Here is an 18,662-nt window from a genome sequence, read left to right as displayed (position 1 = left end):
TTGCAGATTACCGCAGTGCATGGAGACAGTCATTTTGTGTACCCTCAGCAGTGACCTGAGGAGAAATGACTGCTGGGAGGAGCACAGAGTGAAGAAACGTCATGGTGCATCTGCAGCAGTACAGCTGGGTAACTTCATCTGCCCCAGCTGCAACAAAACATGTCTCTCCTGTATCGTTCTCTACAACCACAGCAGGCACGGCAATTGTCCAACAGTTTGACTTAACCCCACAAAGTGCGCTCCTCCATTGTCTCTTGAGTTAAACAGATGCCAACAACAACAACAAAAGTGTGTTTCCTAGTGATGGGTCAAAAGTCCCTCTTATTTTTATTGGACCATTCATCTATCTATGAAAGAAGGAATTTCCACTGTTGTTTTTGTGTTTGTTTGTTTGTGTGTGTGTGTGTGTGTGTGAGTGAGAGAGAGAGAGAGAGAGAGAGAGAGAGAATTTCACAGCATTTGGGGTGGCAGCTTATCTTGCTTTGTAAATGAGCCAGCTAAGTGTAGTTCCCCCAGTTCTATTTTTTTACACTTAAATAAACTGCTTGTCTTGTCACTCATCAGAGCTAGCATGACTTTCTGCCCCCATAAGCTCCAGAGTCCTCCTTTCCTTTCTGTCCCAGTCAGATCCTTATGGAGATGATGCTACATAGCATATTTCCATGATGATCAGGCGCAGGAATAGGAAAAGAGAGCTAGAAGGAACTCTGGAGCCTGTAGAGATAAAGAGAGTCTTGCCAGTCACGATTTGTGGGCAGTGATGCTTTTTTTAAGTATAAAAATTGGGTGGGTTGGTGAGGAAGTGCTGTTCATGTCCAGGCTTCCCATAGGCATCAGGCATCCTGTGAGATCAGGATGCTGAACTACATGAGCCATTGGCCTGATCTAGCAGGCTCTTCTTAGGATGATATGTTCATCTATAAAGAAAGACGTTAAGTGTCTCCTAAATTCTCGGCAATTTCTCCCACCTCATCACATTATTTTGGAGTCTTTGTCTCTATCCATTGTCAATGGCTAAAAGCAGCACTGTTGAAAATATTTGCCTAGCTAGCTCTGTTACAGGATTCCTTGTTTCTGTGAGTAAAATAGCCAATATGCCTCAGTAAAACTACAGTGGTACCTCAGGTTACATACGCTTCAGGTTACAGACTCCGCTAACCCAGAAATAGTACCTCGGGTTAAGAGCTTTGCTTCAGGATGAGAACAGAAATCGTACTCCAGCAGCAGCGGGAGGCCCCATTAGCTAAAGTGGTGCTTCAGGCTAAGAACAGTTTCAGGTTAAGAACGGACCTCCGGAACGAATTAAGTACTTAACCCGAGGTACCACTGTACATGTCATATAGCTATTATAAAGAAATGTTTGTATGCAAAAGACTTTTTGTGTTAGGCAAATGTGTTACATACTTGAAGGTGCTGCTGTTGGAACCAGTAGGCTGAGGTGCTTTGTGTAGCTAAATATTTGAGCATGCTGTATAGCATAAAGTAAAAATGGGGTGGGGGAATAAAACCAGCATGTTCCAGTAAATGGCTCTGAAAATATCTGTATGCAAAACTAGGAAAATAAGCTGATATCGGTCCAAGGTAACGACATTTTGCTGGAGTGTAGTGTAAAGAACGGTCTGTATCATCCCTTTCCCACACCTGTACCTTGCATTTCTTGCTTCAAAAGTCTTCTGTAGTCAGGATATGTTGTTTTATCATTACAATAAGTTTATACTAACCAGAGTTCTCCAACTTTGTAGACTGTATTTGACGAATGGTTTGTTCCTTCCTGCTGGCCTAACACTCCCCTTAACTGTCAGTGAGGCAAAAAGTTATTTGTTCAAAGTAACATAGACTTCATAGACTTCAAAATGCAATGGAGGTTTATTTAGACCGAACTACTATTTCAAAAATGTACACCAGCCCTTGATGTTCGGTTGAAAAGTCAATCAAATTGCATTTTAAAATATTGAAGGTAATGTTTTGATTTTGTTTTTGTTTTTTTCTGCCTCATTCTAGTGAACATGTATGTGTAGGTACACAGTGTTCGGTCTTAAAGACTACAAAATAGAGTATCAGTGATCTCTGTTCTAATACAGTGGTACCTCGGGTTACATATGCTTCAGGTTACATACGCTTCAGGTTACAGACTCCGCTAACCCAAAAATAGTGCTTCAGGTTAAGAACTTTGCTTCAGGATGAGAACAGAAATCGTGCTCTTGCGGTGCGGCGACAGCAGGAGGCCCCGTTAGCTAAAGTGGTGCTTCAGGTTAAGAACAGTTTCAGGTTAAGAACGGACCTCCGGAATGAATTAAGTACTTAACCCGAGGTACCACTGTAATGGGAAATAACACTTAGCTTTAAATCATTTTACTGTATACCTTAAATTTAGGCTTTATGTGGTTACAGTTTTTCAAAGTTTTTATGATTATCATTTTGAAATCTTTACTATTGTGAAGGATTTTTATTCTCTCTCTCCCTTTCTCTCTCTCTCTGTCTCTCTCTCTCTCGGGATCCCCAACTTACTTGGCCCTGGCTGGAAATCTGAGACACCGTTGTGGGCTCCCTGCAAGTCACCTATATACACCCCACAAAAAAGTGAAAAAAGAGACAAAAAGCAGGCAACATCCCCTACAAAACTGGCAACACTCTCAACCAAACAACAACAAGGCAACTCCACACAATTTAAAATAGTGTTTTAAACTATAAATTTAAAACCTTCAGTTTAAAACTTGGAGGGGACCTTGGAGGGCACCAATGAGACTGTCTAAAAGTTAGGGTAAACCTTGGTTACAGCTTGTGGTTGGTCTGGAGAGAGCTAAACATTAGAACCAAATCAGCACCAAAATGGACCGCGAAGGAGCAGAGCAGCTGCAGGTTCCTTCTGGAAGTCCCCTACCCCGCCAGCTCACACAGTTGCAGTTAAGTCATAGTTTGGCACGTTATGACATGTGAATCATGCCACTGAGTTGCACATAAAACGTTCAAGCTCTTCTGCAATATAGTTTTGCTACCATTGGCTAGTACATGTAACATAATGAAGCATGACCTACCAAACTCAGAAAGGCTTATATAATTTTGTGTGTGTCTATGTTTCTACAGTTCAGTGCGGGAATGCTCATAAACTTTCAAAGGCAGGTAAACCTCATCAAGGCTACCTGTTACTCCTGTAGGGATGTTTTCCCAGTTCATGGCTCCCTTTCTTATAGCTATGTATAACTAACCCAGCTCAGTACTGATATTGCTTGGTTTTCAAAAGTGAGCTGGATTCAGTTATTGCCTGACTCTGCAGCAAGACTCCTCATGTGGGATGGGAAGCTCATATTGTTCATGCTAGAATGAGGCCAGTGCGGTACATATTTTGCAAAGAGGTTTTAGCTGATTTTTTAACATCTGGAAAGGTGATTTATGGGAAAGAACTCTGAAGCAGAAATGTTTTAGTTTTTTCTCTTGCTTTTTAATGGAGTCGTGGGAGAAGGTATTTGGGTTTGCTTATTTACATTTATCTATCTTATCTATCCACGTTTCAAGGATTTCCATGGCATTGACATTTCCATTTGAGGAATTTGAAGAATGTTCAATTATATATATGCCATGAAACATATTTACTCTTTTCATGTTGTGTTCTGCCAACTTGTTCCTGCCTGCCAAAGTTTAAACAGAGCTGTTATAGCAAGAATTTCTCTCCCCCACCCCGCCTCAATTCTAGGGAATTATAACAAAACTCTTCATTTTATCTTGTGGATTATTTCTTGCCTGTATTTAATTTATGTATTGCTTTTGTTAATGGTGATACCTATTTAAAATTTCCAGTAAAACAGGAGCATTGCTTTACATGCACGTTCTAGGCAGTTCCCAGTTTTTCTCCCATTGTAACAAGTCAGGCTTTTAACAGATGTCTGAATAACTTTGCTGGTAGCAGGAAATTCTCAGACCTCTTCGTTACTTATTGAAATGACCTATATTTACAGCAGATGGAGGGGAATTTCATTTACCCCAATATTGAAAGTAAAGCTTTTCTCGGTTGTGAGATTTTGTTTCTGTGTTGCTCTGTAGTCCATTTTTTAGTAACACTTATTTTTTGATAGTAAAATTGTTTTAGGCTTGTTCTCAGAGGACATAGTTTGGACATATCTCTTGAGTTGCAACTTAAGCACAAGACAACCTCTATATGTGTAGAGAGCTGGAGCCGTTAAATGCTAATAGACCATAAGCAGAAAGTAACAATAATTCAGCATGTGTTACGTCCAAGTATTCTCTGGAAGCTTTTTAAAAACGAAACCCTTTTCTCCTTGAACATTTTCCTTCCAGTTATCAGCAATGGAGGAGAGAGATGGCACCGTTTCCTATAGGTCTCACTAAAACAACTTCCTGACATATTGACGTGCCAGCTTGTGGTACTGTTTTCGTTCAAGAAGTCAAAAGGGACCCATTTCTCTGAAAACCTTATTGGCTACTGTGATGTCAGCAAAGCCTGGGGCCCTGCTGTGAAATTGCAAAGTATGAAGAGAGATTTAGTTGTAGATTCTGCAAAATGACTCCCAGGTGTTCTGTGTACCAGCACAGGTAGAAATTACTGCTTATTGCTTTTAATGTAAGTTTGATTGGAATGTAACTAATTACACACAAGGTAAAATAACACAACAACAATGCATGAGCATAGCTATTTAAAAAGCAATACACCACACTTCCATTAATCAAGATATTATAGAAAAAACACAGTGGACTTGATTGGAGCTATCTAAGGGATGCATTTCTTTTTCTTTTCCCCCCACTCATAAGTAAAGAAACTCATCCATAATGGTTCCAAGTTGCTTTTGTTGCCCACTGTCTTTAGTATCTTGGTTCCTAGAATTGTAACCTTTGATACTTCTTTTGTGAACAGTATTAAATCAGATGAATCAGGTTTATCTAACTTTCACTAATGCATTCAAGAAAGCCTTGCTGTTGCAGAAATTATTTGTGTGTGTGTGTGTGTGTGTGTTATGGTGCTGCTGAATTGTTTTAGGACACAAATTATGATACCTTATAGAAAATACAATTTCTTCAGCCCATGAAAAAATGTAGGTGAGCTGTAGCTATGCCACATTTCTTCCTTGCTTCAGAACAAAATCATAAATTTGAAGAAAAGGGGGGGGGGAGTACATTGCCAATGTAATTTTGTTCCTGTCCCCAGTATTCTGCTTCTTCCAAATTGGGTTGGAGTTTGTGCATGCCTGACGCTTATGTAATAGGGAAAAAAGTACTTAGCACTTAGTGATTCATAACTATTAACTGATTATTTATTTATTGTAATGCGGACAAATATGCTCACTAGGGATGAAGCTGAGAACATCAACCCATTTTCTGTGTGATTTAACCCAAACTGAATTCTTACCTTGTGTGTGTTTGGGGGACATGGATGGCTAGCTTAGTTTAACTCTTTAGTGCACACAGTTGCAAATCCCCCTTCAATTTCCCATAATATAAACCTAAAAAGGAAATACGTTTGGATACATATATGTACTAAACACAGGGAGTTTCCATCTATGTACTGTATCATTAAGGGTATGACTTGGCATGTGCCCTCAATTTTAGCAGTTCTTCATTACCCAGGGGAGAATGTTGGTTGCTGATGTGAAAGCATTAGCTGATTAGGCATACCGTCCAGTTGTTCATTAGTGTCTTTTAAAAGAGCAAGTAATACTTGTGAATTTTAATGTTTTCTTCAAGTAGAATGAACAAGTATAAAAATCTGCTAGTTACTAATATATTTAAACTTCCAACATGTTTTAGCCCACACATTCAGCTGTATTTAAATTTGTTGGTTGAAATCGTTCCTTGCTCACCCGTAGCGCCTTTTAGTACCTTTACAAGAGTCCCTTAGTTCCAAAACACTACAAAATGACCCTTTGGAGCATATTCTTTTAATCTGTGCACATTTCATATGCTCTTTGTTTAGACAGAGAGAAAGAGATTAGCATGGAAAGCAAACCGGGACAATGAGTACATCCTGTGCCTGCAAAACAATGTTGCTTAGCATCATCTACTGTGGAATATATATGTGTATCTGTTTTGGCTGAACAGAAATATGAAAAGATTGTGATCTTTGTAGATGTAGCAAGAAAACTAACCAACCTGGGGACAGAGCATAGTCCCTTCAAAATGTTTTTGAAAATATGATTAGATGATGGCTCTTTCATCATAAATGCAATGCCCTGAGGACTTATTAATGCTTCAATAGCGTTGCAGTGAGGACATCAGTGCAGTCCTCTTTAATAGCTTGCTGGCTTGAACCCCAATACATAATGTTCTTGTAATAGTTTATGGGTGACTGCAGTAAATTGGTAGTGAATGTATTCCATTTTTTTTTTGCTTTGGTTCTTATCTGATCTGCTGGTGGAACATTTTGTCCTTAGAATTTTCTATTATAAAGGCAATTGATCTACTTCTGGGTATGCTCAATTTTTTGTGCTGTTATATATGTTCCATATTGTGAGATTGAGAAAGCAGAACAACATCAGAACCCAACAAGAAAACCTTACATGTTCAAATCCATCCACTTATACTAATGTTCTTCAGACATTGCCAAATAGGCAAACATTTTCTTTCCCCACTTTTTTGGCTGCTTTGGTTTGTTCAGACAATACTCCAGAAATTGTCTTTGTCCACTAATGGCAGCATTACTTCACATAAGTTAATTTTTAACCCAAACAATTTCTTTAAACTCTGCTAAATGGCTTTGTACATTGCTTTTTTCTTCTTCTTTTTTGCTTAAGATGTTGGATGCTGAACAAAGAGTTCAGTCTGAGATAGGGATCCTTCTAGAGATAGAAGCTGATTGGACCTGCTCTGTTCTGGATGAAATAAAGGCCACCACATTTTTCACATAAATCACAGAGACACAAGCCAGTTATCCTTTGATGACCTTAGCACCTGTGAATTTAGAACTAAATCCTACTATTTCTTAACAGTTAGATTCAATTTTCTATCCTCATTTTTACATTAGGTTTTGTTGAAGCTAGTGTGAAGAAAAACTTGGTGTGGGGCACAGTACATTACTGCTACCTAATAAAAAGCCAACTATAAAACTGCATTCTTACTAGAGGGAGTAGATTTGTAGCCTGCTTGCTCTATATGTGCACATATGTTTGTAAATAGGATTTGAAATACAATTAGCGTTTTTTGCAACATGAAATACAAGGGAAGGACTGTGAAGATAGGAAGCTGCTGTATACCAGGTCAGACCACTGGTCCATTTTGTTCAATATTGTCTATGCTAACTGGCAGCAGCTCTCCAGGTTTTCAGATGGGGGGGGTATTCTAAGGCTTACCTACAGATGTCAGGGATGCAGCCCTGGGACCTTTTGCATCCAGTGCAGATGCTCTGGCACTGAGCTATGACCCTTCCCTTCCTGAATACTTCTGGCGCCATGTTGCAGGAATGGTAAGCATGTAACTACTGTGTTCAATCTACAACTGGAAAGAAAAACGTGAAAGCCCTGCCCACGCAATACATTTGAGATATAGTGTACACCAGCTCCAAGTTTATACAAATCTAGCTCCATCATTTCCTTTAATCTGTCTTTCTTGCTGATTGTTTTAACAATAAGTTAAGTTTTCAGGAACAGTTGACTTTAGGCACAAAGAAAAAAGGAATGAAAAAAAACCAAAGGAATTATTAAGTAATCAAAGGAGCTACTAAATACTCTAAAAAGCATCTGTGAAAAGGCAGCACACGAAGGAAGTGTGCAAAGTTATCACCCAGGAACACAAAATAAAGTGGGTCGATATCCCAAAAGAGAGATTGAAATGGTGTGGAAAAGATGGCATAAGAGAACTGTGCAAAAAGTTTAACAAATGCAGATATGTTCACTACGTTGTTGCTGTTAGCAACTTACATAGTGAGAATTTTTTATACCCCTGCAAACTTATGCTTAGAAGTGTGTTAATAGCATGGTTTGGATGCATAGTTACATATAGCCAAGTAAGTAGAGTAGTAGATTGATTTATGACCTTAACCATGCTGCGATCATAGGCATAATAGCTGCAATCAACACAGTTTGATTGGTTTTACTGATCAGAGTGAACTAATTTTATTTCCATTATTAAACTATCTTTAAAAGATTATGTTAAATGCTACCTTTAGGCCTAGATTTCAGCATAATGCTTATTAGTCTTTTTATCCTCCTCCTGCAAATAGTATTACAGATCTAGAACACTGCTATATAACACACTTGGGGGGCTTCCTTTGTCCAGTAATGGTAATAGGCTTGCAATTGGTTGCTTAAATGTGTGTTATGTTGCTTCAAAGGAAATGGGGCGAGGGCAAGTTCACCTGCACTTTATGCCAACTGATACATAGTGACACTAACTCTGAAGATCAATATGTATAAGTATATTATAGCATTAATTAAAAAACGCTGGTTTGCCATTTTTATTCATGCATTCCCTTCATGCTTTTTCACATCATGCTGAACCAATGACTAGTTTTCAGTATCAAACATTGGCTGTAAAGTATCCACATATACCGTGGTACATCGGGTTACATATGCTTCAGGTTACAGACTCCGCTAATATTACCTCAGGTTAAGAACTTTGCTTCAGGATGAGAACAGAAATCGTGCTCTGGCGGCAGCAGGAGGCCCCATTAGCTAAAGTGGTGCTTCAGGTTAAGAACGGACCTCCGGAATGAATTAAATACTTAACCCGAGGTACCACTGTATTGACATACAGTGCACAGTTGACACCTCCAGGCACTACAAAATAATTCTAGGTCTGGAGATAAAAGCTTTGCCAAAATAATAAATTTACCAAGCAGATAGTGCAAGCTGCTTTCAGAACTGAGCCTTGAGTTAAATTAGACCCTGGACTTAGCTTCAGAACAGCCTTGAGACTAAAAACATCCATTGAAACAGAAAGTACACCACCTGCTCCATGAGTCTTGCCTTCTCTTTCCTCTCTGAACTTGTACTTTACAGGTGCACTCTTATGGAGTACCAGTCAGCTACAAGTTACAATATTTAAGCATGCCTGACTGAATGTAGCTTTGGGTTTGAATGCATGAAAGGGCCAATGGCTGGCAGAAGGAGTGAGGAGAGGAGCTGGGGTCAGCCACAGGTCTTGGGGTACCCTTGACAATGTGCCTTTGTGTTTCCCCACCTCCCACCCCACAATATGAGCAACAAGCCCTTGGCTCTCTCCAAAGCCCTGGTGGACTTATTAGGAAACAGCAGGTAGCATTAGGGGAGCGGTGGTCATCATGCAGTACAGATGTGCACAGGTACCTAGCCAGCATTACCACCACACTCATTTATCCACAATGCAATGCCCACAACACATGTATTGTATTGTGAGAAAATTAGCATAATGCAGGGTAAGTACTTGAGTGGCAGAGGCAGCACTGAAAGGAGCACTAGGCCTAAGCACCTGGATTCACTAGCTGCCATGTTGGTTTCCATGCAGTGCTCATACATCACACTGTATTATGGGGAAATTCACATGGCAGGGGCACCAACAAGCCCCATTGCCCAAGTGCTGATACTCCTATCAGTGCCTGTCATGTGATGGTGGGCCCGACCAGAGACCCAGCACTTGCCTAAGAATACTGTGATGGTGCAGGCCTGGGAGTACCTGTAATGTTGATATTTGTTTCCCCTCCTATTACCCTGATCTGCTTAATGCTTCTCGTCTCACTGAATTATGTCACAATGACCATTAACCCGAGGCAGTGTAAAGTGGCATGCTAGAGAGAGGAGTAGGAGTGGGTTTAGCACTTTGAATGGAAAATCCAATACTTCCTTCCTTTCCGAAGGAAATTCCAAGCAGTGACACGTATAGTGGGACATGGCTCTTGGCTTTTCAGTTAAGTGAAGAGGAGAAGGAACCAGAGAGGAACTGATTCCAAGGGTAATAAAGGAATGCAAGAGGGAAATGACTTTGGTTGGGGTGCTACAAATAACTTGAACATTCTGACTCTAGTTGGTACTGTAATTCCAGTCACTTTCATATATGCCTGCTACAGTTTATGTCTATTTTGAAATGTGCAGAAATATTTGTGTGTCATTCCCAATAGAAAGCACCGTTCCCCTGCAAACCTGCCTTCTGACTGCCTGTTTACTTTAATAAACAAGTTCCCCATCTGTTACATTAAACATGTTAATATAGGTCTACAAAGTACAATGACATCTAGTGCTTAAAATACCCAAATGAAATGTCAGAGTCCAATTGCATATACCGAGTTCAAAAGTGGCAGTGTCCTGAATCCACCTCTGCTACTAAAAGGCCGTTTAATAATCCACGTAAGTATCTCACAGGCGTTCTTAAGTAATTGGCATGTGTGGGACCAGATGTAGAGATACAGTTACAGCAAATCCTGGCCAAAGCTTTTTAACCACACTATCGCAACCACATTTCAACTGTGGGTTGTTGCTGCTTTTGTTTCCTCCTATGCAATCGTGCTCTGAGATTTACGGAGACATACGACTTTCTATAAGAAATATCTGAGACTTGTAGCTCTTGACGAAATCAGTAAAATCCCATTGATGAAAGTAGGAACGGTTCCTCTGGCAAACCAAAACATGCCTCTAACACCGGGGTATCCCAGTGTTGTAGTTTTACAATTCACTACATAAGTGAGCTGCTGCTGCTACCCAGTATTCTTGTGGGCAATTATTGTGTTCACAATAAAGATATATGTTCCTGTTCATTTAGATTCCTGTAACGACAAAAAGTTGAATAAAAGGTTTTTATGTTATTTGTATCTATTGTTTTTCTTCTCCTTTGTATCCATGAGTTGTTGTTTTTAAATTTACATTGCATTGTGAAGGAAACACCTTATCTTAAGTTTGTGGTTTACTCTACCATTCAAATTTTGCATTGGCACAAAAGGTTTGTTCCTCATCTGTGTTTTGGCTCTGTTTGCTATGAAGTTTATGTGCAAAACACTGAGAAGAATACTGAGCACAAATGTGTGCATTAAATAGAATTCATCTGTGTTCTTCTGTTGTTAACCGATTTCCAAGGGCTATTTTCAGCAGGGAGAACTGTTTTCTGTGCACAAAAACGAGCTGTTCTTTACAGATAAGTGTTCTATACTTTGCAGAAGGTTTTTTATATATATTATACAAAATCGAAAACATTTTAAACAACAGTTGCATAAGATAAAATATGTACAATACTGTGTTGTGTGCAGAATTCAGCATCCTATTGAGAATTCAAGCTAAGGGTCAAGGTTTCATCACTGAGGCCCAGCTCATATGTCATGGCAAACCCCAGGCTCAGCAAACTATAACTTACTGTGAACAAGGAAGTGTGCTGGTATATGCTGCTCAAATCACACCACCCCTCTCCATACTGTGTTGCGCTGACAAGAAGCAAACCAGCATGCCAGATTGGCATTATGGCTGAGCCAGCAGCATTCACGGGGTTTTTTGGGGGGGGTGTGTCCTTATTTGGGGAGTTATAGCATTATGCATAGTTCCAGACAATTATATGAAACAATTTATTCAAGATGCAGAAATCTTGGTGCAGAATCTGGGTTACCTTAGTATAGATTTGTTTTATCTAGATTATAAACTACAAGCACCAAAAGGAACTAGCTAAGACAGTTTCCATTACAATATAATGTAATTGAATTTACAATATCAACACCCTCTTTAACCTGCCTTCATCTACCTATAATTGAAATTTTAACAGAAAATATGAAATACAAAATATGTAGCAAAAAGCATAGCTATTGCCTTTTCTTAAAAAAAAATCTAGAAAGACATACCAAAATATACAAAGTTGATTTTTATAAATCAACTTTGGCTCACTCCTTTCCACATACTACTTATTTCTGAAAGGTGCATTCTGGTGTTAAATCTGTATGGCAATTTTCTAGAAGGTTATATTTTATCATATTTGAGGGGGGTTTTCTTTATCAGTGCCATCAGCTTCCTGACTGATATGGAATCCCCCATATATGTATGTGTGTGTGTGTGTGTGTGTGTGTGTGTGTATGTATTTAAATTCCACCTATTGTGCAAAAGGGCCTTCTTTTCACAGTAGTCTGTTTTTGAGCACTGAATGAAGCATAAAAGATGTCCCGTGGACAGTTGAGAGGGATAAAATCTCCCTTTATAAACCATGGAGATTATCCTTTGATACTTGCTGTAGTGTCTGATGTGATGGGAAATATCTGTAGAGCCCCTAGTACCTTACCCTGGACATGAAATAAATAGATTTAATAGAAAGTGAATCATGTGAGGTGGCTCGAAGTGGCCTTTCTACCCAGTTTGCTCAACTCCAGTTACTAACAGGCTTGTGACAAGAACATGAAGTTCAAGTTAATGCAGCACGCTCAATGGCTTTTCTGTAATCCCTGACCTGAATGCTTTGAGCATGTACCTAACCGTTGCTTTTTTTTTGTTTTTTGCCAACAATTGAGAGTAGAGGAGAGAGCTTTGCACATGCACTCAGAGTTTGGCACTTCAGGAATAATAGTCTGCTCATGTCTAGAAGGACAAATAGATCTCCTTTAGAAGTGAGAAAATGGGTTATTGTGAGTGAAAGCTGCAGTATACCATTGTGTGCTCTCCAGTGAACTGTTTCCCATGACGTATGTGGCAAGAGTGCTAAAATGTCTTACCCTGCTCTATATTGGTTGCAATGAAATTTCAGAAACAACAAAATCTTCATTTGCTTATACTAAAAAATGAGTGCACCCACGAAAAATATTTGCAAGGCTCACCAATTCAATATTATTGTGGTGTTAAGAACACATGGACTTGAGATTATATTTTAAAGATATATTCAAGTTTCCTGATTTTATTATGCTGTTTGTTGTTCATATTTTTTATTTTCCCCTATCTACTTGTTTAAGACAAGCTATTTTGATCCTCTGTCTTTCCAAAATGCCATTTATTTATTTATTAATAATATTCATATATGCAGTCTCAGTAATTTTTTCCTATTAATGTAAAGTTCAGGTTTTGTGCTGCTGACACATGCACATCCTTTCCAGTCTTAAATGACACAAAAGTGAATTAAGAAGGGAATTAATTAAAGTGACAGCCCAATCCCCTGCATTTTAAGTACCTCCCACTGAGGTCAGTAGAATTTAGTTCCAAGTAAGCAGGCATAAGTTTGCAGCCTAAATGCCAATCTGACACCACTTTCCCCTGCAATAAACATGATCACAATCAATTAATTTATGGCAACTTTCAGAGGGGCACCTTTTTGGTTGCAGCAAAAATAACTGGATTTATTGTGACATGTAAACCTTATGCCACACGATATCTGTTAGCATTGGAGCAAACAAATGCAAGTGGAAATCAGTTTGTTCAATGGGGAATTCCTGATCCTTCCTCTCCTCTGCAGTCTTCTGCACTCCCCTGAAAGCTACTCCTTTGCTGGTTGGGGGACCCTCTGAAATGGCATTGGATGCAGTTTGAGGGGCTACAGTGAGAGGGGGAAATTGGAAATCAGTGGGGCATTGAACAAGCTCAGGCACTTTACTTTATATTGTAAACAGCCCTGTGATCCTCAGATGAAGGGTAGTATAGAAATGTATAAATGAATGAATGAATGAATGAATGAATGGGTACTTGCCTAGGGTACCATTGGACCCATGACATCCAAATATCTATCTCCCATTTGATAACGATATTCCTTTTGACCCTTTCACAGGCTCATATCTAGGAGCAGGACTTGACTTAGAGAACTCCGGTTTAGAGTGAGCTAGAATTGATGAATAAGGACTTTTGATATTCTGATATAACTCGTACCAGATTTGAACTTTCAAATTATTTGCTTGGACTGTTGTAGACCATTATTTGTCTTATGTTTTTGAACCGCTGACCCATGAGGCCAAATTTGGCTCTTTTCGTAAAACACACACAGACATGTGCCCCAGTATTGACATCATATGTGACGGTGTGGGTCTGGTAGAAATGTAGCTGGATCGGCTCTCACGCAGCTGATGTCTTTAGAAAGCAGGATTGAACACTCAGAGCATCAGTTTAGGGGATGCAAACCTGCAAATACTAAAATGTTTGCATGCTGTAACTTTCATAGAATAAACATATTTACCTTGCTTATTGTTCTGTTGCTTCCTATATGGTGTGTGGAACCCCTGGACCAAAGCACTTTTGATGTGCCCCTACCGCATGACTACTCACAGTGAACAAAAAAAAAGTACCTCTCCTGAATACATTAAATCCCAGACAGGTTATGTAGGAGCCAATGAAACTTTTGAACCCTGAAACAATTTATAATAAGACAAACCAATCTTGGAGACAGCAAATTCTCTGCATTCTCTTTGACATTCTTCTGAACTGGCTTGTATAATCACAACAGCTTCCTTTAAGAAAACCGAAACCTTAATGCGCCGCCACTGTGTGAATATAGCATCTGGATTACCTGTAGCAATTATCATTTAACATTTAAAATACTAGTTATTTTGACATACAGAGTTTTATATTTGAGGATATATCCCCAAGCACTGCTCTTGAAGCAGAAAGAGGTGGTAGAACCCTCTGGTTGTACCACTCCATAGTATATATAGGGGGTCACTTCTTTTTTGTTTAAAGCTCCTTCACCTTAATATTCTCCCTGATACCGTAACTATCTATTTGAATGGAATGGTTTTGCTTTGTATGGGTTTGGTTCTACATGAAGGAAGCATTTCAAAACGGTGCTCATTCCCCCAGAGTCTTTAGTGGCACATTCCATTTTGTGGCTTTAGGATTATTTCACCTCTTTAGTTAATGTTCTCTCATTCGCATGGACATGCACATGCACATGATTAAAGTGTGGATGGAAGGGGACAGAAGATGGCAAGCTCCAACCCAACAATGTTGTGCATATTGTGAACCTCTTCACTTTCCAACCTTGTGTGATTGGGGATCTGGGCTCCCACTCATGCAAAGGGTTCTATTTGTTTTCAAGTGAATGTGACAAGAAGTCCCTTGTAGAACTTCTGTTCTCAGCACAATAATAGTCAGGGACTGAACATATTATTGCATAATCTCCCTGCAAACAAATCAAAATGAATACTTAGCAAAACCAGACATAGGCCAACACTTGATTTCTGGCAGTGTGAGCCATTCCCCTGCACAGGGTGCCAAGCCAAGGAGATGCAAAATTGAGAAGATTCATTGGGAGGGAGGCAAATTTTGGTCTCACACAGGGCACCATATTACAAAAGATTACCAAAGTTTGCCCCTGCATAGGCTTACCACATAATTAAAGCGCACTGCTTCCCCTAAAAAATCCTGGGAATTTAATTTTACTCCTTTCAGCACTACAGTCCCAGCACCCTTAACAAAACTCTGGTTCCCAGGGCTCTTTGGGAAAAGTAATGTCCTTCAAATGTTTGGTGTGAGTCTTCCCTGTTCAGGGAAGTTTTTAATGTATGACATATTAGTGTATTTTTGGTCTTTGTGGAAGCCGCCCAGAGTGGCTGGGGAAACCCAGCCAGATGGGCGGGGTACAAAATAATAAATACTAATAATAATAATAATAATAATAATAATAATAATAATAATAATAATAAAAAACATATGTGGGAATGTGCATGGGAACACTGGGGCATAGTTTGCCTAGTGAAAGGGTACAGAACTCACATGTGCCTGAGCACACCTGTTCTGTTTCCTGTGCAGAGCAGAATATCCAGTGAACACTGTTGCTATGAAGAGTACATTCTTCAACATTTGCCAAATATTTTCAGAATGAACACAAGTGTTCTTACTAAGGTCTGTGGCAAGGTGGTAGAGCACATGCCTTGCATGCAAAGGTCCTAGGTTCAATCCCTGGTGTCTCCAGGAAGGGCTGGAAAATGAACCCCTTCCTGCCTGGAACCCTGGTGAGCCATGTGTCTCTGTGTCAACAGTGCTGAGCTACATGGTCTGACTTAGAATATTAGGAATATAAGAGCCAGTTTATGCTGAGGTCCACCTCTGAGGGTCTTCTGGCGGTTCCCTCACTGCAAGAAGTGAAGTTGCAGGGAACCAGGCAGAGGGCCTTCTTGGCAGTGGTGCCCTCCCTGTAGAATGCCCTCCCATCAGATGTCAAGGAGGTAAAGAACTACACAATTTTAGAAAACATCTGAAGGCAGCTCTGTATCAGGAAATTTTAAATGTTTGATGGTTTATTATGTTTTTGTATATACTTGAGCCTGCCCAGATGGTGGTGTATAAATAATAAAGTTGTTGTTGTTGTTATGAGAGAGAATATATCAGGGTGCATGACCTTCATTGGTGAAGCCTTTTCTAATGATTTTCAAGCTTTTTAAGGTTTTTAAAATGAATTCTTGTTTGCCTTTCTGCGAAACAGAACCTTTGAGAACAGAAAATGCCCCACCTTCAATAAGGGTCCCTCACACATTTTCCAGTTGTGCATTTGAAGTACTACAATAATTACTACTGCAATACATGTTTCCTTCAGTTATTATTGTACAACATCTATTTTCGACCTTTACTAGCTTTCCCCCCATATAGCTTCTTAAGGAAATCACTTCTTCAAAATATACTTTTGCATGCTGCAGAAATATGGTGTAACGATGGCTGTACTGAAAGAATGATGCACTTGCAAAACAAGTTTGGTATGCAGAGCAAGTGGCACTTGCAAATGTTGGATACTTGAACAATGCTTACTTCTGTGCCTCAAAACACGCTGAAGTAGAAACTTGGACAGTGGCAGTGTGGAGTTAACAAAAATGCTGTGTGTGTGTGTGTGTATAATGCTTTTCTAAAGGAATTGTTTTGCATTCTTAAAGAAAGCACGTATTTCATGCTCTAAAAGTCTGAGGTTTGTAGTTGAAAAAGATTAAGTAAATAATTCAGGATGCGACGTGTTTACCTGTTAATAATTAAGCAGGTTGGTCTGTGTACTTTTTATAGACTTTAGATTTTTATTTTATTTTATTTATTTCTGCCTCATGTGTGCTGATTTTTAAGTTAACGAATCTTCTTCCACGAGAGGAGAGAGTGAAAAGGGGGATATAAGAACTGAACCCCACTAGCACTGCATTGTCATGGAAATGTTATTTCTCCCACTCATTTAGCTAGAACGGAGAGCTGGTAGAACCTTTTTCACCCTTGACTCGGATCACAAGAATGGCTTTTAAAAAAAAATAACAGCAACAACACAACCACCGCCATCTTACTGATTTTAATAATATGTTTATTACATTCAGTCCCACATAAAGTAGAATTTATTGATTTTTTAGATGTTGTTGTGTTATAAAAAGTTAACATTAAACTCCACAATGAACATACTAAAGGGAAATTCACAATGAGAGATATTGTGAATTTTCTGTGTAGAAAGACAACATAAAATAAATTAAGAATACGTTGAATATCTTCTCTGTCTGAAGCTAAAAAGGACTAGGCCTCACCAGAAGCTGGATGAGAAATTTGCTGGGAACTGGCACTGTACTGAGCCCCTAGGAGGAAAGGCAGAACACTAATGTAACAAATAAGTGAAATACTACCTCACTGGAAAAACAATAACAAATTTCCATTAATCTTAATAGAGTCAGAATTGTGTCTCTTATCAGTTTTGCTATGTAGATATAGGATTAAGCTTTCAAAAAGGTCCTAGGATAACAGAGTATTCTGTCTTTATCCCTTCTGGCTGTGCTAGGGTAATCCAGGACTGATAGCATGAGTGAATGATACCCCCTCGTCAACAAAAGCTGTACTGTGTTTCCATCTGTGGCAATTTGGCACTTCTCTTTGAGGCTGAAAGGTGGTTTGTTCTACATACTCCATTTAAAGCTTGCTTTTTATGCTATACCTACAAATACCAAGGGGTCAACTAAGGCCAGTTTGATTTTGCCATGTAAATATTCCAACCCCGCCCCCCTTCTCCCCGGCTAACTAGACACAGATAAACTGTCAACTAATTTGATATGTAACACCTAATAACTTTCAGTTACTGTTGACACAGGCTGAATGTGAAATTGCAGCTTACCAGGGAAAATGTTAGTTTCCCCCTTCACACAATTTCTACCTCAAAATGCAGGCCTTTCTTGTGTGTGTCTCTTGCTCTCTCTACACTGCTACTGTGCTACAATGATACACATAATGCAACAAAATTAGAATAAAACCTTTGACAAAATACTCTCTCCTCCCCCCTTTAAAACGCATGTGTGTGTTTTAAGGGAAGAGCTACCAAACTGGGTCTTTGAAAGCATGTTCTGAATTTATTTATTTTTAAACTGTATTGAAGTAGTTTTTAAAGGTTGCACAGAAAGAATGAAGATAGATATTTAGAAGGAGCAAATTCCACATTTCTACGTTACTGCAGCTAGTGCTTTTTTGGGAGGTGGGGTGGGGGAATTAGATATTGGTACTCTCATACTGATTAAAATGCCATGGGTTCCAGGACAAAATGGCGGCTGTGGGCAGCAAAAAAAGAGGTGCTGTTACTCTACCAGTGAGTACTTTCACAAAAAAGCCCTGATTCCATTTGAAGGTCTCCTGCCCAGCATCTACCATGGTACATCTTGCATTGATACGCTGTCAATTTAATGTGCATAAATAAAATGTCCCACAAATTGCTCAGATTATTGCTGTGGTCTTGGTTGTAGCAAGTGTCACTTAGAAAACTTCCTTTTGCTATTCAGATTTTGTACCTTTCGACATTTTTTTTAAAAAAATCCCTGGCTAATTTGGTAACAATTTATGGCTAACTATACCAAAAGAAATTGAAAT

General features: G+C 39.2%; 1 protein-coding gene across 20 annotated transcripts in view; it reads left to right on the top strand.

Annotated features, from left to right (window-relative positions):
• ZBTB20 (zinc finger and BTB domain containing 20) overlaps nucleotides 1-18,662 on the top strand; it is a 463,068-nt gene that overhangs the window by 59,937 nt on the left and 384,469 nt on the right. For 2 of the 20 annotated variants that reach the window (XM_081908445.1, XM_081908425.1), the window contains exon 1: nucleotides 17,385-17,694. The exons of the other annotated variants lie outside the window; for them this stretch is intronic. The gene's annotated coding sequence lies outside the window, so the exon portion shown is untranslated. Of the gene's footprint in view, nucleotides 1-17,384; nucleotides 17,695-18,662 lie in introns of those variants that run through there. 20 annotated transcript variants of the gene reach the window in all.

This window comes from Podarcis melisellensis (genome assembly GCF_964234715.1).
Source record: "Podarcis melisellensis genome assembly, chromosome: 4".
Lineage (NCBI taxonomy): Eukaryota > Metazoa > Chordata > Lepidosauria > Squamata > Lacertidae > Podarcis > Podarcis melisellensis.
Note: the sequence above shows the minus strand (reverse complement) of the source record. Positions and strands in the feature narration are given on the sequence as shown.